This window comes from Prionailurus viverrinus, chromosome F2, assembly GCF_022837055.1.
Source record: "Prionailurus viverrinus isolate Anna chromosome F2, UM_Priviv_1.0, whole genome shotgun sequence".
NCBI lineage: Eukaryota > Metazoa > Chordata > Mammalia > Carnivora > Felidae > Prionailurus > Prionailurus viverrinus.
In genome coordinates this window covers 13,937,836-13,958,360 of record NC_062578.1, presented here as the reverse complement: position 1 = coordinate 13,958,360, position 20,525 = coordinate 13,937,836, and the positions used below count along the sequence as shown (strand labels likewise).

Below are 20,525 nucleotides of genomic sequence, written 5' to 3'. Positions count from 1 at the left end.
ATTCTGCTACTTTCATGAAGTTTTTTCTTCCCTTTGACTATGTTTTACATGACGCATTGGATTTGTCATAGACACGGGAAGCCAAATCATTTTTCTTAATTGCCTTAAAATACAGAGGGGCAGCTGTCTAGTTTTATTAATATTGTTTTTATAATTGGATTCCTGATAGTAAATCCACTTTTTGGCTATCAGCATCAATAACCAAACTGAGCTGTGGATCAAACAGATTGTAGGAAATACAACATGGTAGCTGCAGAAATTTAGGGAAGACAGGCACCACAACTTTATAATGCGAGGAGACAACTGGAGCCCTAAATGCATCATGTGGGCATCAAGAGAGCTATTTGTTTCACATGTGACACCAGAGAATAAATGAAGGAAGCTTCATGTCAGCGCCTTCATTTCACATTGAGATGAATCTACCTTGTTAATTCTTTCATTCCTTTAAAGTTCTCTTAGAGTATGAAGAATAAGGCTGCTGCTTCAAACCTGTCCATGGCTTAATCCTAAAATTATTCACAATATCAAACATTGATTAAATAACAAACTAGTGATCAAAACACAAATAGAGTTTATCAGTAACAAACACGTTAATATCCTAGTATAATCACAAATTTCAAAATAGTATTAAAGTTATACTATTTGCAAAGAATGAAGGTGGTGTTTCTTTTGTAAGGCAGTCCCTAAATTGACTCCCTTAAATAATATGATGAGTTCTCAAAATATTTTGAAAATGATGCAAACTGAAAACATGTATGAGGTTGTTCTCATGCTGGTGTAACGGACACCCATGAAACCCTTGTGGGGTCATCACCCAGGAATATGCCCCTTTCTGCGATCCTACTGTTGCCTCATCTAGGCAGATGCAGTTTGAGACAGAGTTAGAAGGGCAAGGGATTTGAGGTCATACGGAGGTGAGGGGAACTGCAATCCCAGCAGATTAATTGTGAAAATGGAGCTCTGACAGTCAACAGGAAATAGTGGGGAGCGGGGTGCGGGGTGCACATCATGGTTCCTGGCAACGCAAGGGGGCAAGGAACCATCTACACTCTCAGGGGTCAGGGCAGAGTACAAAGGTCCAGCAAATGTTGGTCCAAGGAAATGGGGGGATCAAGACACACGAGGGCTGAAGCCCAAGTTAAACACCCCGGATAGCAGTGAGGGAGGGAGAGAGAAGTTCAGAACAAGATCTGAAGCAAGTTTCTTCTCTTTGGAGGTGGCCCAAAGATTGACCCACCCAAACCTGCCCTAGCACCTGTCAAAGCTGCTGTAGCTCCCCAATATCAGGGATATGCTCTCATCCACTCCCAAGACTTCTGCGTGGCCAGGTTGTGTCTGAGAAAATTTCACCTCCCACAGTGGGGTGGGGTGTCACGCTGGATAGCATAACAATCTCTGCTGTTCCTCAGGGATCTCAAATAACCTGCTTTCTCTGTGTTGTTTACGTGGATTAAAATACTGGGTGGGAAGCTCTGTATGCAATTTGGTGCCATACAAGAAGAAATAGGAAAACCGAGATGAATCATGTTGTTACCTGGGAGCCGAATTTTGTATTCTTGGGATAATTTTTAGAACACCATTTACCCACCAAAAGTTTGGTGAAGTTGGCTTCCTACCAGCTTTGTAAGCTAGGTAGTCCAATGTGGGCATGCAATGGACAGCTGAACCTGGTTTCTTATCTCAAGGACTGTCCTGGGGTTACTGTTAGTCGGATTGCCTCATCCAGACATGTTTGCTTCCTTGCCTTAGAATGGCCTCATGACATAGGGCAGTTGGTACTGAAAAGCAATGAAGACAAAATTGGTGACTTATATGTCAAGGGATATTCTGGGGCAGAAGATGGGTGCGTGTGAAGAAGCTGGCCTGATTTTCTCTGATGGATGGTAAAAATTGAAGGCAGTGGCCCGAAGCATAGTCCGTTCTGCTACCTATAATGCTTGCTTTGAAAATATGGATTTGTCCCAACGTGATTGATGTATTAGGGAAAATTTTGAATATAATGCAGATTTTTTCTTTTGTGTGATTTTGTCCATGAGCAATAACAGGTGAATGCAGAAAACTGCACTCAGTGGAACTGAGTTGTGCAGGAATACACAAAACGTAAACATGAGCACACCTCAGAATCTACCAGCTACCTCGGTTTCCTACATGTGTTATAAGCCAGGCTCATCCTCTTGTAGAGTTATAATTTTCCACCAAATTTCAGACAAGTTTTCTTCTACCTCTTCATAAGAACTCAGAAGCTGCATCCCTTCTGTCCTTTACCCCAGCAAGTAAAGTGCACATTCTTTTCAAAGTAAAATATCATACTTACTATAGGATTTGTGTATTTCTTGACCATTTGATACGTGCAAAACTTTGCTACCACTCTTAATAGCTTCCTATTTTTTATGTCACTGATAAAGTTTTGAATTGTTCCCTGACCCCATTTGCCTTGTGCTTTCTACTGCAGCTATTGTAGATTTTTAAGGGACACATATGTCCATGTAGGGCAGAACTGATGGGACATTTGGTTTGTTCACTATTATGATTGAGATGGATTACGAAGGTTTGGAAAAGATATTTGTGATTGCGTCCTGGGATTCTGGTAGAAGATTCCTCCCAGGCCATCATTCTTCTTGATGGTATAAATATAGATTTCTCAGTCACCACAGAAATGAGGATATTTTCCCAGTGCTATCACAAAGAACTTGCTAGAAACCAATGTGCCTGAAGAGCAATACAGATACAGGATGGAGGTGATGGAGGGTGATGGTTTGAGGTGTGAGGCCCCCATTGATAATGAATGCTTTTCTGGGGTTAGCAGGTGCTCCTATCTCTTTTTGCTGCTCCAAGGTGAACAAGAGCCCTGGCAAGGGCTGCAAGATGGACAAAATCCGCATGTATGCAGGCAATTGGATAGCTGGGGGCCTTTGGAAATTAAAATGCAGAGGGGTTTAGAATTGGCTCTCTGGCTCTGTGCTTTGGGGAGGTATTGAGTCTGGCAGCAAGAGGAAAGAAAAGGGCCAGTAAATAAATCTGTCCTTGGCTGACTTGTGCATGTCATTGAGTTCTGCTGGTTTGTGCTAATGGCTAATGGGAGGTTTGGCTCCCAGAAGAAAGTGCCACCAGCATTTTGTGAATTGATAGTGAGGGTCTGATGGAAAATAGCTCGTTCTCCAAAGTGATGCAGTGAGACTCCGCAGAAATGATATTCAGACAGAGATAGTTCCATTACAATCTTCCCTATGGGCTTCATAGTCTTGCCATGCTCCCTCCCAGGAGTTACCCTCTACTGCAAAAACAAGTCACAGGTCTGAGTTGTTTAAGACTCGCTTAACATTAAGTTGGTACATACAAAACTTAATTCTTTTATTATTTATCTTTTGGGTTTTTTTCTGCTTTACTGAGATACAATCAACATATAATATTATGGAAGTTTAAGGTGTACAGTGGGATGATTGCAAAGCTTAAGTCTTGCTAGACCTCTGACAGCTACTGAAATATCTGATTGTTGCATACCAGTATTTGGAGCAGTGATTTCCAAAGTGTGTTTTGTGCAGATCAGGGTGTTTTGGAGGCATGTCAAGAGAGAAGAGGGAAGAATGCCAGGGAGAGGAAGGTGTTGTGCATAAAGGCCCCCATCCACCCCCCCCCCCCAGCCCTTCAAGGTAAGCAGATTCACCTTTATGTTTTGTAATTGAGATTTGTTATTGGTTGAATCGCGTCTCCCCCACCACCACCACCAAAAAAAAGAGATGTGACAGTCCTGACCCTTAGTGCCTGTAAATGGGACCTTATTTGGAAATACAGTCTTTGCAGATGATTAAAGTGAATCCTTGGAATGATCTCTAATGCAGTATGACTGGTGCTTTTATAAAAAGGGGAAATTTGGATGCAGACACAGATGCATACAGGGAGGATGCTATCTGAAGATAGCAGGTAGAGATAGAAGGTAGAGATGGGGACCTCTACGAGCCAAGGTATGCCAAATAGAGTCAGCTAACACCAGAAGTCAGGAGAGAGGCATATAACACATTCTCCCTCACAGCCCTCAGAAGGAAACAACGCTGACAATATCTTGATTTTGAACTTGTAGCTTCCAGGACCGTGAGACAACACATTTTGGTTGTGTAAGACACCCAGCTTATGGTACTTTGTTACAGCAGCCCTAGGAAACTACAACAGGATTCTTGGTGAAATTTCATTTGGAAAAAGAAAAGCACAGAGAGTTCTCAGGTCAAACTTTTTTGAAAATTATTGAGTTAGACACTTAGTTAGACCCTTGGCAATGGGCCAAGAGGAGAACTGTGGGCACTTCCAACACAGAATTGCACCATCAAAGGACATGAGACCTCTGAGTGCCAAGATTCTACCAAAGCAAAGTCAAATGCGTACTTCCTCACATGTGTACCTAACTGGTACCCATGGTAACTTGTATTGTATAGTTTGTAAGAGTTGTGAGAAGAAAAATAAAAATGTTTATCCAACAATCAGATTATGCAATAGTGTGATGTAATCATGGTCAGAAGAGGCTGGATGGCCTTAATGTATATTCACAATGGTCAAAACAAGTTCAAAATAGGGTCTTTTGTCTTTTTTTTTTCATGACTATGACTAACTAGTTACGTGTTCTCGGGAATCCCTGTTTGGAATAAACTGTGGTTCACCTATGCAAATACAGCCAGCCAGGAGTCTATAGGAAGGTGTTGATTTTGGATTATGATTTTATTTAACACCTGGTACTCATTGCCCAGATGTGCATCCTTGCTTCTCTTCTCAACAAGGAGGAGAGGCAGTTGATGGGCAGATGAGGCCCTACTGTAGATTTCTTTCATGGAATTCTCCATAGGATGCCATCTTTGACTGATCATGAATACATACACCTGGCAGAAGATCCCTAGCTCAGGCAGAGGGGTAGAAGGCCGGCGGGGCTTTGGCTTAAAAAGTCTGAATACATTTCAGAGTTGCAGGATTCCTGTGTTAGGAGCGGTGCGTGTTTTGTGCTATTGTGTACTCCTGTATGTGTGCTTGCTGCTGGAAGTGATAGTGAAAGCACCAGAAGCTAGACTTGGCTTTCAATGGTTTCAAGTGATCCTGGACAAGCCTCTGCATCCCTGGAATTATGAGGTTGTGAGAAACCAGGTAGTGTCCAGAAGTGAATATCTTTGGTGACATTCAAAATTATGAGCGGGTCCAGAACCTCTTGTGGCACTGACCGGAGACTGGGATTGTCTTTGGATGTTGGGTTTGTGTGTTGTGACCCAGCCCAAGGAATTTCTCAATGATTACATAGTGCTCCATGTATGTGAATATGGACATCAGTTGAGTAATGGCTTATATCCATACTGAACTAAAGCAGCACTTTGAGGATCCCTGGGAATTGAGGTTTAAAACTCTGTCATGTGTGCCCCAACAACCCTCTCCAGTACCCACGGCAGACATCATCACGGGCCAGGGCACACGTTTATGCTGAGCCGAGACGAGGTCTTAGAATTCTTCTACACGTAGCTGTCTAGGCATTTGCTAACAATAGATGGGCCGCCATGCAAGATGAAACCTATTGGCCTTGCCTATATTAGGCCTTGAGTAGGCATCGGTCTTAATGACTACTGCCTGCCCTAAAATGAAGCCAGACTGTTGGCCCAGTTCTGGGAAAGTTCCAATGTTACCATGCAGGAAAAATCAGCCGGGTGAAAGTACCTCGATTCATGCCTTGAGTGTATGGATTGAGGGCTGTCTACCTGTTGGCCGTGAGCCGTATGCAAGAACACAAGTCATTTTGGACAGCCCACTGCTCTTAGTCGCCACCTGCAACTCAAAGTTCAGTATTTGGCCTCAGACCACTCCGCATCAGACAGAGAGATTCATCCGACAGTACTGAGATGTGTACCAGCAGACCCTCAACCTCAATTCTACGGGCAAGGAAATGTAGGCAAACACCAGTGACTGTTCCCAGGGCTTGCTCAAACATCCGTAGGGTCTGACTAGGAACTTAGTAGGAAGAAGGAGGAGTGAACCCACCACAGTGAATTAGGGACTCCCTTTGCTAGATCTCTTAGCCTTGTGGGGCTGGGCCGTGTTCTCACCAGGGCTGTAGGCCAAGTTGTTGATCACCTGTGAGCATAAGTTACCTGCAATGTTAAAGTAGAAACAAGGGAAGAAAGGCAAACTGGCACCTTGCGGATACGATTTTATTAATCTCCCCACCGGCCCGGGAGGTAGGTAATTTTATTTCATTTCACAGATAAGGGAGGTGAAGCTGAGGGGGCCGTGTACCCTCCTGAGGTCACAAACAGGGAGCAGCAGAAGTGAGACCACGTTTAGGTCTGACCAGAGCTCCCCTTCACTCTTTGTGGCACCCGCTTCTGCCACATCTCTGGCCTATGCCAGGAAAGAAGCCATGTCTTTCATATTGCATTATTTTACTTCTTGAAAAATTGAAAAAGCTTATTATGGTTTCAGGTCCCTACTCCACAGCCAGCATTTAAACACTGATTGATGACCCACTATGGTCCACCTATCCAAACTCACAGGCTGCTGTTTGTAATACTCCTGACATTTCTGAGGTCATCTCTCTTTCTCCCCTCAACGTACAGACAAGTCCGATTCTGCGATTCAAAATGAAAAAGCAAAATGGCAACAAATGTCAAGTGTAACAGTGATTCTTTCAGACGAAGCACCAAGAGAGCAAAGCTATTAAAAATTTCATCCTCTTTGCCCTTCCATTTACTGGGCTGCATCCTCTATGTTACTACAGTTACTACCACTGGAAGTAATATCGAGCACCACCAATCAGGACATAGCACTGTTTCTGCAAATGTGAATCTATGTGGAGCAAGACCCACAAATAGCTTGTGTAGTATTGGCAATTGGTAGGAAAGATCTAGTAAGTCCTGCATTATTACTTACAAAGAAAGGGGGCGAAATGGGAAAAAAAGAGCTCATTATCTTTAAAGGAATTTAAACTTACATGTGCACTTACTTGATTTCGGTTAAACATAAACAGACTCTTCTCGTTAAGTATTATTTTACTTAAGGGGAAGGTAGAGAAAAAGTTAAGTGAAGTAAGAAAGTCTTGCTATTAAAAAGGAACTAAACTTCCTTTTAACTTGGAAAAAAGGCAGCATGAAAATTGTACTTTCTTATGTAAATTTCACATATCATTGGAATCATCATTTTGTAAACGATGCATCCTGAAACATCATTAAATCATGTTGATTAATGATTTAATTTACGCTACGAAACATGGCATAAGACTGATACTCTTAAAAATTTTGACTCAAATCAAATTTTGACTCAAAAATATGTAACTCAAATCAACTCTTCATTTTTAAAAGTGGAAAAGCTGAACCACTTGTCACATTTCTTATGCTTTGGATAAATCTTACCCTGGTTGTCTGGTCATTGATTTCTAAGGAAATTCATTTGTCAAAGCTCTTTTAGTTCATGCCTCCCCGTTATACATTCATCATTTACTGCGCTGAAAGCTCACAGGCTTTCTCTCCTGGCCCTTTACGCATTGCTTTAGAGTTTTTGATCTTTCTACTTCTTTGATAGCTGTATGATCATGTATGGATTTTTAAAAACTCAAATACTAAGCGAGATTTTTCTGTCTTCTGGGTTACAATCAGGTCTTGGAAATCCGGCATCTTGAATTCGCTCTGTATCTTCTAAGTGGATTGGAAACCCTAGTTAGTTGTGTGTTGATAAGAATACTATTTTAATCAAATAAAGTAACAGAGTACAGAAAACAGGGTGAATATTATAGTTAGAAAATTACATCAAATATGGTAGCATTTTGGGGTGTGTAGTGAACAAAACCTGTATTTTCCCTGGGTGACTCCTTTTTTTTGTCTTTTTGTTTTAAACATGCTGTTCGATCTTTGCTTAAATAATGTCCGTTTCCTTTTCCTCCCAGACCTGTCTGCTAGACTACTGTGCCTGATTAGCACAGAATGTGAGTTTAAAACTTTCTTTTCCCTGATTTCATCTCATGTCTTCTGGGGTAACTGTGATAAGCAAAGGTAATAAATACAAATGTTACATCAGTTACTTAGAAAGTGTTCAATCCTGACCCGATGCTCTTTCATCATTCACTCTGTCCCTGTCCAGTACTTCTCCTGCACAGGACTCAGACTCAGGCCCCGGGGAATGTTGAGTGCAGCCAGTCCTGAATCTCTTTTGTGGAACATCTTCTCCGGGGAAGGTGTGCTGGGTGCTGGGAGAGGGGGAATCAATACAGAGCAAAAAGTCGGCTCGGTTAGGTATAGGATTGTTTTTATCACCGAAGCCTAAGGTCTAAGCAGATCTGTATTATGAGGGAGATTTATAAAACATGTAACCAGGGTGGTAAAGACAGAATTGAGAATATGGAGTCACTAAAGGCATCCCCAACATTGGACATCTGCCCTTATACTACCTAAAATAAATAAATAAATACATACATAAACAAACAAACAACAACAAAACAAACCAAAACCCAAACTAAAACCTAGCACGTGACAAAATACTCCTTTTTCAATTTCTAATTGTATCCAAATATGTTCTAGGTCTCTGGGTAGCTATTCCTTATTGATTTATGATTGTGTACAATGTACTTGGTGGGGAAAGCAGGCATCATTTCATCTAAATTTCCTTTCAGATGGTGAACATGAAGGGTAAGTGGCACTGGACGGCATAGAGCACCCTAAGAGTGGTGTGGAGAGTGTTTTCTTGCTGGGTAATGATAGTATAATTCATGGACTTTTGGGGCCACTGTGATTCCTCAGTTGCCCAAGCCTATTACTTCTGCCCCCTGACAGCCAGGCAGTGATCGATATCTACGAGAATGCCAAATGGGGATAGCCACCAACAAGAAACATGCTCCTTTTACCAGTAACCCTTGGCCATTTTTGTCTTTTGCCTCAATCTTCCTTTCCCCTGGACTTCAAGAAGATCACATTCAATTCTAATGCCTCAGCTTTTAGTACTGATAAGAGTGATACAGAACAAGAACACAAAACAAAGTGTTCCCATTGAGGCCTGGCTATGAACACCTGATAACACTGAAGTCGGAGGGAAATGGAATAGGATGGAGCAAGGACAATGAAGTGAGGATCTTTTTTATGAAACAAAAATATTCCTTACCCTATTCTTGGATTAAAAATAAACATTTTCCAGGGCACCTGGGTGGCTCGGTCAGTTAAGCGTCCGACTTCAGCTCAGGTCACGATCTCACGGTTTGTGTTCGAGACCCACGTCAGGCTCTGTGCTGACAGCTCAGAGCCTGGAGCCTGCTTTGGATTTTGTCTCCCTCTCTCTCTGCCCCTCCCCCACTCACACCCTGTCTCTCTCACTCTCTCTGAAAAATAAATAAACATTTACATTTTTTTAAAAAAAAATAAACATTTTCCTTTAGGCTGATACCACGTTTTGTTGTAAGTGCTAACCTAAAGCTTAAATAAGTCTCCCAAAGGTGAGCAGTCAATCTGAAGTTTTCTGAAAGGAATCTGGAATCCCTACTATCCCCAGAAGTAAATCATCGTTGGACATGAGAACAGACAGTTTCTACAGAGTTATTTTATTCTGTGGATGCATTCCCTTTCTATTTAGGTTTACAGTCGATAACCCTGGAGAGCTCTCCCATATGACTTCAATAAATAATGGAATCTTTTCTTTTTAAAAGCTCAAGGCAGAGATGCAAATAAGTTGAGCCGCAAAAAAAATCTTTCAGGTCCAAAATGCCCTGTCATATCAGCCAAGCCAAGGATATATGTGTTTAGGGCACTTATGATCATATTTCAGATCGTGCCCTGGCAGTTACTGTTACCACACTATGAGCTGGGCATACAAATAGCTTTTTGTTGTGAAGTTGCAAAGTGCCTCAAATCGTTTCTTAGAGGTTTTAGGACTTTTACCATAGAGTTTTGGACTCCTGACCACTAATGAGATCGTGCGGGAGCTTTCTCACTTTTTTTTTTTTTTCAACGTTTATTTTTTATTTTTGGGACAGAGAGAGACAGAGCATGAACGGGGGAGGGGCAGAGAGAGAGGGAGACACAGAATCGGAAACAGGCTCCAGGCTCTGAGCCATCAGCCCAGAGCCCGACGCGGGGCTCGAACCCACGGACTGCGAGATCGTGACCTGGCTGAAGTCGGACACTTAACCGACTGCGCCACCCAGGCGCCCCAAGCTTTCTCACTTCTTGAATGGTATTCTGTTGGTGTGGACAGGAGAGGTCATGAATTCATGTAAACAGCTGCAGAGGAGAGGCAGGAGGCCACGGGCTGAGTGCCCCTCTTACAGGGAAGCTCCTTCAGAAGGAGACACAGGTCAGAAACAAGTCCTGAAAAAAACACCATATTTGTTTCCTACTGCTGCCGTAGAAAATTATCAGGAAGGTAGGCACTTAAAGCAACCAAAATTGATTATCTTACACTTCTGGAAGTCAAAATCCCTGTGTTCCTTTCTGGGGGCTCTACAGGAGAATCCCTCTCCTTGCCTTTTCCAGCTTCTAGATGCAGCCTCTGTTCCTTGCCTCAGGCTGCCCCTTCCATCTTCAAGGCCAGCAAGGGCAGGTTGAATTCTCATGTCTCCTGTCGCCAATTTTCTTTTCTGCTCCCCTCTTCCATTTTTAAATGCCTTTGTGATTGCATTGGGCTCATTTGCAGAATCTAGGACAATTTCCTCACTCATCTCAAGGTTCTTAATCTTATTCACATCTGCCAAGTCCCTTGTGGCATACAAGGTAACATTTTAACAGGTTCTGTGGATCAAGGCATACATATCTTGGGGGGGTGGGTCATAGGCTCCCTACCACGAATGCCTGGTTGTAGTAGATGTGTGAACTCTCTAGTTGCCTCTTCAGTGTGAAAGTTGCCGGGGGAAATGTGAGACAGTAACACAAGAAAGCATATGCACAGCAGTCCCCGAGGTGCTAAATTGATGAGATGCTATTTATACCTGTTCAGGTGATTGCTTTCACTAAGTCATATATTCACTAGTTGTATTTTTGCTTTTATGTGAGTTGAGTTACCAGCTTTTTAACATAGAAACTGGGGACTGAAAAGGTATCTGCTATTATATTAAAATGGTTGCAGAAATCACCCCAGTAGTATTTGCCTTGCTTAGAATTTTAAAATTTATTTGTGGAACTTCTTTCGTCCTGGAAGGTCAATCAGCATCGGGACAGCAAAGCTATCATCAATCTGACTCTCCTAGGCAATCTGGCTCCCTCGAGGTCTCCTCATAGAAATGTTTTTTAACACCAAAAAAATGTAGAAAGTAGGGTAAAGGACAGGAGCCAGAAGAAAGAAAGTCTTACTCTCCCTTTCACTATGTCTTCTGACCGTTCAGATTTAAATAAAGCATACCTGAGAGAAAAGGTAAAAAACATATTTTGCAATGAAAAGTTAATTTGTTAGAAATTTCGCCTGGTAGATATGTCTATGGTGGAACTGAACAGATTATGTTAAGCAATGGTATATGCATTATAAACTCTAAGTATGTAACCAGGCCACTAAATAAGTCAACATCCCTTTGAGATCTTTCTTTTCTGTGTGAAATTAGCAATTGAAGGATAATGTGGGTGAGGAAGATGTATGCCAGAAACTCCCCCCCTCCCCCCACCAAGGGGTTAACAGTAAGACTTGCCTTATTATTTACAAAAGCCATTCATTCATTCAAAAATACTTATTGAATGCCTACTAAAAGCAATGCTATGGAGGGAGGGATGTATGTGGATGTAAATATACGAGAATAAAATCCAGCCCTATTTTCCATGTAGTTTATAACCTAAAGAGAAAATGCTGCAACTTGTGTGTGATTCCTGGGTGCAGTGAAGACATTTTATAAACGTCTTTGATTTTCTACAATTTGAAACCCACTTCTGATTTCATTTATCTGACCAAGTCATCCCAAGGAACTCTCTTAAAAAGATTCATTTCCTTTTATTATAATTCTCAAGGCCTAAAACATCACCACTTCAGATCTGAGTATCTTTTGTCTTTTCAAGTGACTTTTCAAAAATGTTTATTTATTTATTTTGAGAGGTGTGGGGAGGGGCAGAGAGAGAGGAGAGAGAGAATATCCCCCAAAGGCTCCACACTGTCAGTGCAGAGCCATACGACGTGGGGCTCCGTCTTACAAACCGTGAGATCATGACCCGAGCTGAAATCAAAAGTCAGACGCTTAACCGACTAAGCCACCCAGGCGCCCCTGCAAGAGACTTTTTAAGAAACTCAAATCCATTTGATAGAGCCACAGGATCATATACATCGCTCTGTGGTGGTGTCGAAGTCTATTTTGCTAAAACAGGCAAAGAACCCTAAAATGTTCAAATAGCGTAGTCTGTCAGGCTGAGCATATTTTAGGTTGGTTTAAAAGAAAGAAAGTTGAAAGTCTGCAAAACTAACAGAAATAAAGTTAATGATAGACAAATAATTCTTGTTATTAAGCCTTTGGAAGAAGGAAACATGTAGAGACAAAAACAGTATGACACATAGACTGCTTCTCTGTGGTATTTCTGCTTCAGAAACAGGGAGACCGGAGCAGCTATGTTTTAGAAGGGGGGTGGGATTATGCCAGAGAGATCTATACTTTGTGGTGCTCAGGTGTGGAGCCAAATCCCTACAACCCTGTACTAACAAGCAAGGAGAACCCCCTGATACACACTAAAATGTCTCCCTTAGTTATCCAAAGCTAAGAATGTTAATAAAAAGCCACTCATTTCCTTCCCAGTAGAAGAGCCCAAGTTATCCTGGCGACCCCAGGGATACAAATATCACTGTCTGGTTCAAGCTGCAAGGATTTCAACACATATTTATAATTCACTGAAATGACTAGAAATTAGTGTTTCAAATGCGAGGGAGTTTATTTCTTTGGATATAATCACTGATTACTTTGTGTCAATTAAAATAAATACGTGATGGTTTTTCTAGCTCTTACACCTAGTAATTGTATCCTATAAATGAAGAATCTTCCATATGTATAATCAGTAGCTCCTCCAACAATCAAATCCCTCTCTGCTAGTTCTAAAGAATGGATTGTCTCTGTTTAAAACTTGTGGAGACCATTCTTGAGAGAGAACAACATTTACATATCTAAGACAATGGCAATGATGCAATAATTTGAATTCCCCTAGCTACGTGATTTTACCTGTTTGCAGCTTCCATTTCTTATTAAGTTTCCTCCAGATCCACAGATCTCTTTCCCAATGTCCCTGTTGTCTCCGCTGGTGTTTCGAGAAGCACTGAGAACAATGCCTTCCCCACACATTTTCATACCATCACACGCTTCTAAATCCTAGGATTTAACTGTTTCTTCCATCTATGTTCTATATTCCTATCAAGTTTTCGAGAGTTAAGAGGGTTTATCCTTAACTTTCATCGCCCTCATTAGCTCTTAGATGTACTCTGCACATTGTAGACATTTAGTAAACACTTACAGACTACACATATAAGGAAAATTTAAAGATTAAGTTCAAAGATTCCCTTTGGAGGGGACATATTGGATCATGTTCAAGGTAAATTGCTTTGGTAATTTCAAATTGTTTTTGGCACAGGAGACAAAGTAAATTAGTTCAGTGTCTTTTGTTTCTCATTACCCCCAAAGCATGTTGAATTTGGAAAAATAATGTCAATATTATTTGATAGTACATCACATTTTGTAAAATATAGCTACTCTGAGAGTTATCCTAAATCAGGCAGGTGGAAAACACAAAGTTCTGAGCGACAGACTTCAAACAGAAATGCCATTCTCTGGTTGCCAAAAATGCCACTATGTTTGAGTACTATAACACAATGCCATACACATCATCTTCATATTCAGAATAAAAAAAATTTCCCCTGAACAATGCAAAATCACTTCAAGATAACTCTAAAATCCTACTGATTTAGATTTTCAGACATGGGGAGGGGATTCGTTCAATTGTCCGATACTGATTGTGGGAGTCTTTTCCTCTGTATCTATATTATTAAATACACACACCGTTCAGTTCTGCAGTCATGATCATTATTAAATCATTATCCCCAATTTAAAAATATCATGAAGTAACGTTTTAACCTGAAATGGAGATGGTGTTACCTTCCCTACTCCATGAAGACACACAGAATCAGTCAACTTCACACGTCTTAAGTAAATTGCAAGTTTGTGAGGACAAAAAGAAGATAGCATTCATTAAAAATAAATGCCAGTTCATTATACACAATGTCATTTGCAAGGTCCTAACACTGGGGAAGCTGGCTACTCCTTGCTAATGTTTTTTTAGAAAACAAATAGTGGAGCCTTCAAGGAAATGTCAAACAGAGGCAAGACTGTGAGTCTGGTCTTTTCTGCGAGTGAATTTAACAGAAATTGCATTTACTCCCTTTAGTGATAAATGTTCCTATCACACTTCAACTTTCCAGGCGAGTTTGTTTTTTGTTTATTAAACGTTTAGGTTTAGGTTTCACTCTCCTCTGGACTCTTCAAACAGATATTTGTGTCTTTAGCTCCCTGAATTGACTAAATGCTGCTTAAGTTCCCCGGCTGGCCCCTGAGTCCTGTTTCTTATGTCTCACTGCTTCATGCCAGAGTCTTCTCCCCATGGACCTTATAACAAAGACATGGAAGCCATCGGAGCCAAAGCATGTGAGGTAGACCCAGAGAAAGACCTCTGTCCAAGCTCCCTCGGTGACCTGAATCTTCAGGTTTCTCACCCCGCGAACCATGCTGGTGACTTTGTTTCTTTTCTGATCTCATTGCAGTCAGAAAATTCCTTGCAATTCCAGGTAATTGGCGAGAGCAGCTGTTGCTTTGGCTTCTGGTTTTACCAAAGGGGAATCTTTTTATTTTTTAAGATATTCTTTTCCTAGTTACATTAAGAAATAATTGACACATATCACTATATAAGTTTAAGGCAGACAGCACGCTGGCTTGATTTACATATATTGTGTAATGCTTACCATAATATGTTTAGTTGACATCCATCATCTTATAGAGATACAATAAGAAGGAAAGAAAAAAATGTTCTCCTTGTGATAACTCTTAGGATTTACTCTCTCAACAACTTTGGTATATATCGTCCAGCAGCATTAGCTATAGTCCTCATGTTGTACATTACATCCCTAGAGCTTATTTATCTTATCACTGGAAGTTTACACCATTTGACTACTTTCCTCCAATTCCTCCTCCCACACCCCCATCTAAAAGGGAATCTTGAAGATAGTCGGAGAAAGACAGACTGACTTCATACAATTCAACGTCCTAAAACTTGTGGAGAAAGATTAGATTATATTTAATAAATTTGCTGCATTTTCTTATAATTTACCATTATAGGGCATTATGTATTATATTAGAAATCTAAAACAAAAAGGTATTTCATATTAAAAATTTATTCCAGATATGGGGATTGAGTGGGAATTTTATACCTTATTTTCTAGCATGATGTTTTTAGTAATGCAACTTACTTTTATAGTTATATGTATGGCTATTTTCATGGTTGTATGAAGCTATGAAAGTGAGCCTACCTTCAAAAATTCAGGAAAAAAATGGCAACAGAGACTCTAAGTAGTAAAGGAATTAATTTACCTTCAGAAGGATTTAAGGCAAATTACATTAATCAAGGCCTTGTTATGCACAGGGATCTATATGTAGTATGTTCACATTTATTATTTGATTATTTAATCCTTTAGTTAATGCTATTTACTGTTTACATCAACCCTTGAGTTTAATATTAAAACTCAGATTTAATTCTAGTACATTCACTTCACTTTCTCAAATACAGAGGGAATATTTTTGGATTTGATTATTTCTTAGAGGGAGAAGTCAGTAATAATTAAATATAAATCTTAGACACTACTTGATAAGTAATCACCAGAAGGTCATCCAAAGGACATTTGAATATGTTGTGTTAGATGACTTATAGCCATGGCAAAACAGAAACAAAAACCAGCAGCAAGAAAAATATTGGTTTGTTAAGGTATATCTAGAAATCTTCCATGTTCTGTTGTGAATCTTAGATCTTTTCCATTTCTGTCTTTTGGAGCCTACTTTGAGCACCTTGAAGTTTCAATGTATGTCTATGATAGAATCTTAGCTTCTCTTTCTATAGCCTTTGTTTTTAGTGATTGTAACATGATGATAATTTCTTCAATTTACTCATTTTCCACTTCATTTCAAAGTCAACTTGCAAGAGATGTGGTAACTAAAAAAAAAATCTCTCTCTTTCATTTTGTCATGGAAGGCAGGAAGAGATCTCAAGGGGTCTACTTTAGGCACAAATAGTTTTAATGAACAAAAAAATTAGTAGCTAAAAAATTAGGAGGTTATAGTTTCTTAAATGGTTTTTCTGTTAAATATATACATGAAAGCACTATTTTAAGATATAGAAGTAAAGAGCAAAAAAAAATTAGCTTTGTTACCTTGCCTCCATATTAAGTCATTCTTATTTAATTTGTCAAAATCATAAAAATCACAGGACTTACACGCCCTGTTCGTATAATGTGGTTAGTCAATAAATGTCAGTGTTTCTACCCATTCTTTGTAATACACCAGCTCTTACTATCTCATGTTTTTATATTCATGGAGAATCTGTGCTCTGATGAGCTCTATTTTGTCTTGTAGAACAAACTTACTTCAAGGACCTGTCTACCTGGTTTTCTTGTAGTAAATTTCTTTTCTTCATTGAATGTATCTTTTCTGGTAGTGACACATGACATCACCTCCCTGGTCCAACTATTTTCAGTTCATCTTTTAAGAGTGTCTGAAATGCTAGGGGCCAAACATTAGGATGCACAAGAATCACATGGGCAGCTTGTTAAAAATGTGGGTTTTTGAATCCCTACTTCAAGAAATTCTTAGTCAATAGGTTTGGTGAGAAATGGAGGTGGGTGCTTTTTTCACAGAACTTCAGACAATTTTGATGCAGGTTGTTGAGGCTGATACACTAATACTCGGCAAGAAGGCAACAACTCATGACTCTGAGGACTACTTTTTCTGAAGAAATCCTTCAGTTATCTATTACTATACAACAGACCACCCAACACTTAGTAGCTCAAAACAACCATAGTAATTAATTTTGCTCGTGAATTTGCAAGTTGGGCAGGAATTGGTGGTAATGCCTTAATCTGTCCACATGTTGTCAGCTGAGGTGGTTTGCTTGGAGCTGGATATCTATTTCCAACATGGCTCATTCATATGGTTGGCATGCTTTGGTGGCTGTTGGCTGGGAGGTCAGCCAAAAGGATGTTAGTTAAGAGTTTTGGTTTCTTTCTACACGGGATTGTCCATGGAACTGCTTGGGCTTCCTCACAGCATGGTGACTGAGTTCTAAGAGTGAGTATTTCAAGAGGAAGTGTGTAGGAACTTCTGATCTCTTCAGACCTGGCTCCAGAAACTGACACAGAATCATTTCCTCTGTATTCCATTTGCCAAAGCAATGAGAGAACTCTCTCAGATTCAAGGAGAAGGGACATAGACCCCACCCCTCAGTGAAATAAGTGTCAAAGAATTTTTGACTATTTTTAATCTGTCATGGTAACTTGATAATTACAGACCATGATCACTAAAAGGGAATTTAGAGGCAATTTATTCTACTGACTTCCAAGTTAAAGACGGATGATGAGGCATTGGAGTACAAAGATAAAATATTAGAACTTTATTATATTTTTCTCATTACTTATTTTGGTATTTACCATACAATAAAATGGACTCTTTTGCTTTTGGTGTATAGTTTTATGGATTTTAATACCTGTATAGTTTTGTATAGCCATCACTGTAACCAGGATATAGAGCAGTTTTATCACCTCAAAAAACTGTCTTATGCTATCCCTTTAAAATCACACATTTATCCTGCCTATAACTGCTGGCAAACAGTAATTAATTTTCCATGAAAACAGTTTTGTCCTTCCAAGAATGTCAAATAAATGAAATAATAGAGTACGTTACCTTTTGAGACGGGCTTCTCACAGTGTTTTTGAGATTCATTTATGTTGTTACATTTATCAATACTTCATTCTTTTTTTATTACTGAGTAGCATTGCATTGTATGAATATAGAGGTTGGCTTATCTATTCACTAGTCAACGGACATCTGGATTGGTTCCAGCTTTCAGCTCTCATAAATAAAGCTGCTATGAGCATTCGTGAATGAAACTTCATTAGGTTTTAACTCATACTTTAAAAATATATACTTGCAAAGTGTGTTTTAAAATGTCAATAATGCAATGATACAGTAATGCAGGTTTATAATTTACATATAAGTTGTGTATGAGTTCTCCTGAATTCAGTGGTAAGGGTATGTGATCAGTAAGTTTGGAAACTGTTGCTAGCGATTGAAGTTGCGTGATGAGTACATGGGCTTTATTATACTGTACCTTCTACTTTTATTTGTTTCAAAATTTGCATAATATAACTTTTTAAAAGATTTATAGATCTTTATCTGGCCCATTCCACTAACATGATGGGTACAGAAAGAGCTGAGACTTGAGGGTGTTACTGGACATAGGTGCAAATGGCAGAGACACCAGCTCTTCTGCTTCTTCCCGATGTGTCACGAAGCTGATTCAGGTGAAATAACAAATTACATAAAGATCTGAAGTTAACTGTCCATATTCTCACATTCTAGCATTTGGTAACCACATATTTAGAAAAATTGGTGGATACTTAAAACAATCACATCATGGGAACAAATCAAAGCCAGAAACGCTGTTCTTGTTTGATCTTTGTTCTGTTTCGCCCCCGGCACACCAGATGCGTGTGCTGCAGAGAAAACGAATTCCTAGGCTTGTGAGAACTGAAAGTCCTCACTCTCTATACCTGGTGTGTAAAGAGATCCTGTCTCTTCCTGGCCATTTATTACTAATGTTAGCACCCAAGAGAAAAACAATGCATAAAAACTTTAACATGGTTACAATTCTGCGACAGTGATGCAAAGAAATTTAATTTGTAAGAAACCAGCATATGCCAAGCTGCTACCTCTTAATTGTCATTGACCCCTTGGTTTGGGCTGAGAAATTTTTTTATTTACTATTACTGTTATGTATTTATCTATTATTTTCCTCTCTAAAAAGAAAATTAAGGTTCCCAAACTGCCTTAGCTCAGCTAAAACCTGCCAGATGATAGAGCTCTTTTCCATCCCACACTCTTAGACTTTGATGGTCCATCAGAGATAAAGAGGAAAGACTGACATCATGGATATAAAGTTGTATTCAAACCAGCCATGGAACCCAAATTTGCAAGTTCATTACAATTCAGCAGGTCTCAGCTATTTACATCCTCACTTCTTCTGTTTTCCCAGCTACAGAATAAGGAGAGCATTGCATTTCCAATAAATAATGTATAGTTAATTAGCATTTCCAAAAGCATAGTACCCTTCACATACAATTGTCTTCCCTCTACCAAAACAGCAGGTACTAATGAGATCAGGTTTTTGTCTTGGAGCAAGGAGTTCCTGTTATTTGGCAATTAGACAGTGCTTAGGGAATGGAACTCAATTTCTCTTGGTTCATCCATTTAAAATCAACCTTGTTACAATGATAGAATTCTTCTAGATGGGAAATATTATTTAACAAAGTTAGAGAAAAAGGATGCTTGCTGTAAGGAAATTTTAATGTGTACCACCTTAGAGAACTTAATAATTCTGAATTAGAGAGGCTATTCAAGATGATGGCATAGGAAGATCCTGAATTCACTTCCTCCCACAACACAAAAACCTACAGCTACATATGAAATAATTCCTTTTGCCAAAGACCTGAAAAACTGCTGAGCAGCTCCCCCACAATAAATAAGAAAAGAGCCACACCAAGGGTAGAAGAGGCAGAGACGTGGTAGTGCCACACCTTACACCCCCAGTGCAGTGACATACAATTGGGAAGAATCTCACAAATCCAGACTTTCTCCCTGAGAAGTGAGGGCTTTGTGCCCTATATCAGGTACTTCAACCCTTGAGAAATGAATCAGAGAGAGGAGCTCCCCAAATGCCTGGCTTTGAAAACCAATGGGACTTAGGTCAAGGAGAACCGTGGGGCTATAGGGAATGGAAATTCCGCTCTTAAGGTGCTTCTAGGCAGACTCACTTGCGTGGGCCCCAGCATTAAAGCAGCAATTTGAAAAGTGCCCAGACCATGCATGAAGACTCATTTGCTAATCTTAAAGCAACTGCAAGAGGGCAGAAGCCGATTAGGACTCTCTTCGGGGACACTTGTGGGTGTCATTTTTGCATTTTCTCTCTAACCTACGAGCACTGGTGTGTGTACCCCTCATGCCTAATGCAGGCTCCCAGTTGCCCCAGAGCCAAGCAGCTCAACACCTTATCCCTGCAGCCCTGCCAGAGCTGGCAGCCACATGCACTTCACACAGGAGGTGCCCCTTGACTGCTGGCTCTGGTGGCCTGGAAGGATTGCATTCTCAGGGAATGTAGGCCAGGGGATGCCATCTTTGCACTCTTTCTCTGGTTTCACTAAAGCTCCCTAGTATTTCCCGAAAAGCACCTAATACACTCATTTTGAGCTCTGAGTTTTCCAACTATCACCCAACAGACAACACAGGATTGCCTTGTCAGGCACCCTGACAAAGGTGTCAGGCA

General features: G+C 40.1%; 1 protein-coding gene across 1 annotated transcript in view; it reads right to left on the bottom strand.

The window, feature by feature from the left end:
* The window catches only part of NKAIN3 (sodium/potassium transporting ATPase interacting 3), a 312,172-nt gene that overhangs the window by 65,477 nt on the left and 226,170 nt on the right, over positions 1-20,525 (bottom strand). The gene's annotated exons all lie outside the window — the stretch shown is intronic.